This window comes from Dermacentor variabilis, chromosome 3 (genome assembly GCF_050947875.1).
Source record: "Dermacentor variabilis isolate Ectoservices chromosome 3, ASM5094787v1, whole genome shotgun sequence".
Classification (NCBI taxonomy): domain Eukaryota; kingdom Metazoa; phylum Arthropoda; class Arachnida; order Ixodida; family Ixodidae; genus Dermacentor; species Dermacentor variabilis.
Genome location: NC_134570.1, coordinates 136,438,028 through 136,443,861, shown reverse-complemented (window position 1 = coordinate 136,443,861; position 5,834 = coordinate 136,438,028).

Here is a 5,834-nt window from a genome sequence, read left to right as displayed (position 1 = left end):
GACACTTCTTTGAGGAACTCTCGAGGTGACCGGAAGACAGCCAGACTGTTGCTTATTAATTTCCACGAACTGGCGGCGATTTGTTAGGTAGTTTGTTATCCATGCGATTAATATTTCAGGGAGCTCAAGATGTCTGTTTCATTATTAATTTGTCATGTGGAACTGTATCAAAGGCTTTGCTAAAATCAAGAAATACAGCGTCAATTTGACCACTTTTATCGAGGCATGAGGCGAGTGAATGGATTACGGTGACAAGCTAACTGTTCAATAGCCTTTTCTAAATCCGTGTTGAAAATTAGACAGTATTGAATGTTTATCTAGACATTCACTTTCTGATTGGCAACAATATGTTCAATTAGTTTGCAACATGAGGATGTCAATGATATTGGCCGGTAATTTTCTAACAATGAACAGTCGCCCTTCTTGAATATGGGTACAACTCTGGCTACCTTCCAGTCATCCGGTAATTTTCCAGCAAGCAATAAAGCATGAAATATAATAAGGAGGAACCTTGCAATAGTTTCAGCATAACGTTTCAAAAAAATGTTCGGAAGGTTGTCAGGACCGCAAGAAGATTTAGTTTTTAAGTTAACTTGTATCGAAACTAAACCAGTGTATGAAATAAAATTAGCTTCGGATGGGTCAAACGTTTCGTCTCTAGATGAACTAATGCCAGATTTAGAAAATACACTATGAAAATAATAATTGAAGTGAATCGCAATTTCCGTGTGATCAGTAATGATTGAACCATCGATGCAGATTTGTGCTACTGGCTTCTTTTTTTCCCTCAAGTAATTCCAGAACTTTTCGGGCTGTTCAACAATAAAGTTTGGTAGTACTATATTGAAATAGTGTTCCTTCGAGGTGCATACTGCGTGCGCAAGGTTTTGTTTCATTTCTTTAACTCGATCAGGTTGTAATCGTGTTTTCTTTAGCCTTTTTATCTTGCGGGTCATATGGACAATATCACGTGTCATCCACGGTGTTCATTTGCGGACTAGTTTGTATTTATCAGGCAAAAATTTATCAATACAGAACTTACACATGTTTTTAAAACGGTGCCAGACTGCTGTCACATCACTGTCGTTAAGACGGTGAGACAAGTTTCCATATGTTTTATTATGGCTGCATCATTTGCGCGTGAGTAGTCCTTGAAGGAACGCTTCACAGGTTTTTCAGATGGGGTGGAAGATACTATCGATATATCGATACTGACAAGTAGAGTATCAGATATACCTTCTACAACTGCAACGGTATATTTACTTAACATGGGGTGTATCAGTCCAGATCTGCTCTTTGTGTTAGTCAGGGATGCTTCAGCATTGCTGTTTGCCTAAATGGTAAAAGCACTTCGGCAACGATCGCAACTGGTGGCTTTCATCAACTTTAGGCTCAAGAATCCAACCGCGTAGCAGGGTATGCAGTGAACAAATTGTGCTATATAATTTACGTTTACTGTGATAACATCCCCACATTAACAGTTCTCAACAAGAATCAGTTTATCACGCATTTTTTTAGCTGATCAATCAAGCTCATGCGGATCCTGGAAAAGCGACACATGCTCCCTCCAAGTCCGACACCCCGACTTCCAATTTGGGACAAAATATTTTTGCTCACTTTGAAGAGCAGCCCGCCTCCGCGCAACTAACTTGCTCTCAGCGTCACATGCAGCGGCGCGGTATATGTTGAGTGACTCCCAGAGTACGAATCAGCCGAACAAATGCACTCACAGGACTCACAGGCGCAACACAACACTTTCTGAAAACACAGACAAGCCTTCAAGGCACGCACGAGAACACTTTTCAGTAAGTGTACATCAGCATGTATACGACGTGCATTCACAGCTGCTGCTCGGGAAGCGCGGGCCCAGGGCTCCTTCGACTCGCACACAAAAGGGGCTACTAACATGGATGAATGAATGGATGTTATAAGCGTCCCCTTTGGAAATGGGCGGTCGTTTGCGCCACCAAGCCTTTGCTATTATATTGCCTAATGTCCTACCCAGGTTGAAAATAAGGAAAATAAAAACCACGATGAATTTCTGCAAGCAACTTCTAGCCCCCTACTGTGAACTTTGCTTTTGTACGTTTCCGTTTTTTGTCGTTTTCCTACTTTTCTTCCACCAATGTTCCAATTGCCTCTTACTAGTCTCTATTGCGGACATGTTCACTTTTCCCCTGCTCTAGCTGAACCCAAGGGCATCAAGGAGGCCAATGGGGCCTAAATCGACCGCTGGACAGATGTCTTCATATTCTAAGAAAACATGGACAAGCTTTACCGCAGCAAGCGCATGCTTCTTCTTCCTTCTTATATCTCGCTTTATAGGTGCGTGTTCTAAGCCAACCCGATCTCGCTTCCAAAAGTAATCAGCTTCCCTTTGAGTTATCATAAATTGTTCCTTTCCTGATTTCGTTTATTCCTCTTAAGTAGTTATTTATCGCAGGTTTCCTTTCCATTTCCGCCAGCCATGAGATTATTTCGGCCTCTCTGACTTTCCGCTTGACGTTCTTTGTTGCAGCCTTGCTCATCATACATGCTATATACTTAATGGTAAGCTTCCTAGTTCTTTTCCTCCACTGTGATTCATTGTTATTCCTGAACAAATACCTGAACGCTCTCCGAGCCCATTTACTTTCTTCCATATTCCCGAGTCGTTTTTCATAATTAATTTTACTGTGAGCTTCCTTCACTTCAAAGCTTCCACAGCTCATATCACCCTGCACAACTTCATTTGCAGTCTTCCCGTCAGCGTCCAATGCGAGGCGACCCACTGACCTTTGGTTCAAATCGAGTTCTGTTTGGACCCCTGATTTAAAGGAGACAACCGCATTTACAAAAGTAAGTCCTGGAACCATTACACCTTTCCACATACCTCGAAGCAGCTCGTACCTATTGTATCCCCATTGCGCTCTGTGCTTCATTATGGCTGCATAGTACAGGTTCCCGTACAACAACGCCATCTCTATTCTTGCGGCGGAGCTTCTGCTAATTCAATGTCGTCTCCGAACACAATCTGACCGCACTCTCTCTCTACGGGGAGCAGCGAGTGTCAGCACTTAACATATTCTTACACCGTGCGCCTGGCACAAGTTGTGCTAAAGAGTACTAGAATGCGGGAGTGGGTCAGACGGAGGCCATGGCAAGCGGCGAGAGTTAAAGGGAAGCTGAAAGGTTTTCCAGAAAAAATGAGTGAACATATGTACGTAATGGTTTTCAACCCTCCGAATTCGAATATCGTATCGAAATTGAGCGAAAGAAAGCGCAAATATATTTTATTTCGATGGAAAGTGCAGCAGCGGACACGCCCAGCTCGCGCGTCTGGTTTCCGCCTGTGATTTGTCGGGCGCCTCGTGACGTCAACTCTAGTGACCCACCGCTGCCGCTACACATGAAGCGCGGTGCCAGGTAGTTTGGTGCTGTAATGGAAAATTAAGAGGTAATGGAAAATTTAGAGAGACTGCGTTTTTCTGAGGAGTTCGGCGTTACTCCATACATGTGCGAGCCGATTGCGAAGAGCCGGTCTCTCGAAGAAGCAAACGATGGTGGTGCGAGCAGTGCTTTCGACGCGAACGAAAGCGAAGTCTTGGGATCTCCTCGTGTTGGAAATGCTCTTTGGTGAGTATGTTTTTTGCAAAGCGATCCAGTGATCTCGCCGATCTTTCGCCGATCTAGTGAGCTCGTTTCCGGTCAAACAACTGTAGTGTTGTGTTCCTGCATGCCTCCTCGTGGAACGTAAGCGGGGATGCGATCGTCGGCATTTGTGCGCTGTCCAAAGCTGTCGGCAATCTACAAAGACGGTTTAAACGCTTGGAAAGCTTCCCGGTTTATGCAGTATATGTAGTGACTTTCCTCTGTGCGCCATCTGCACACTACTCGTAACCGAAGTCGAAAAGGCGAGCAGGAATGCAGGGTCGATCGAAGCAGATTACGATGGCACGCACGCAGAAACAAGCACGGTCAGGCACGGTCGCGCAGGCTGCGAAGGAACAAAACACTAGAATTGACGTCACAACACCGCGGTTTCCGATCTCCGCTCGCATCGTCAGCGTCAGCAGCAGCGCGCGGCATTCGACGGGGGGCGGAGCTACAGCGCAATTTTAACCGACGATTACGTCGCTCCTAATTGAAAAAAAATCCCAAATTTTATCTACATGGTGTATAAGGTTCCCGCACCCATATATGAGCGCCTTATTGAATTCGACAGACTCTTCAGCTTCCCTTTAAGCAAAAAACGTTGAAATTTGCGGCGCCGCTGCCATCGCCATTTCCACAAGTTCCGGGCAATCCATCGCCTCGGTGACCCGGCCGAACCGCGCACAGCGGCGCCCATAAAGTTTCCTACAATATATATATATATATATATATATATATATATATATATATATATATATAGAGAGAGAGAGAGAGAGAGAGAGAGAGAGTTTCCTATAAAAAAGAACTCGCCGCAGGTGGGGAACGATCCCAACTGGGCTGTGGAATCGTTCTCCACCTGCGCCTAGTTGTTTGTTCATCCATTTTCATTAAGATTACTTTATCGTTTCTTTATTTCATTCATTAGGGACGAGTAATTTCCCCTATGTTGTCCTTGGTGTCAGCGTTTCTTGGCTTCTTATGATATTTCTTATTCAAGCAAACATAAACAACGTCTTTTGGTTTATTCACCCAGGGGACCTGGAAAACCAACTGCGTCTCAGGCGTATGACGCATAAACATAGGAAACAAAGAGGGCTTCGCATTACAAAAACAAAGAAACCAAAGTTTCGTTTTAGAAGTATGCATGATTTAAAGCAGTGTCCATGAAACCCCTTTGTTAAATAAGTATGAAGGGACGATTTGCTGGAAGATGTGAAGCAGCTGTGAAGGAGTCAACATTATTTTGTTTCTAAACATAAATGATGGCTGGCTCATTCTTCAAGCAATCCGCAAATAACACGCATATTGTGTCCAGGCACAGGTTGCATATCGGGCACCCTTAAAATCACTGCGTTTACGGTTGAATAGTCGCTCACATGACACGTGATAGTGCCATATGTAAACGCGCCTTTTGTAATTTCAATGAACATGCATACTCGAGTCTCGGCAAGAACTGATAACTTTACGATATGTAGCTTTACTTATTGCAACGGGTACATATATTAGCTTCGCTGAAAATTTCCCGTGTAATCCTTATTATTTTGCTATTTACGCTGGTTCTGAAGTGGCAAGAATTTTTTTTTTCATTTATGATCAAAAAACGCCCATATAGAAAGGGTGGAATACGATCTCGCATATCCACTCTTTAGCTATCGTCGAGCAGAGTATCTCTAGGTTCGGCGAAATGGCCGGCCCTGGTGAATGAGTAGCTTTGTGGTTGCGCTGCTAAGCCCAAGGGCGTGGTACCAAATCCCAACCACCGCGGCCGCGTTCCATTTGAGGGAAATACAATACACTCGTGTACATGGCATTACATGCTAGTTAAAGAAAGCCTGACGGTCAAAATTAATCCGGTGTCCCCCAGTACGGCGTGCCACATATTCATATCGTGATTTTGGCATGCAAGACCCGACCTTTAATTATTTCAGCGAAATGGAAGTACTCCTAAATGTGTCCGCATTTACATTTAATAAAGGGTAAATATCTCGTAAATTCGCTCACTGCGACAGTAGAACTGCTTCTTTGGCTAAACAACGGTACATATTTTTTGCGTCAGGCTACGCACGGTAATGTTCAATGACGGGAGCTTGTTCTTTACGTTATTCTTCCTGTGCTGTACGCGTTGAGTAATAAGTGCACATAATATCCGCAAAGAATTCGGTTCACTAAAATATTAACTGCTTTGAGCGGGATGCTGCATT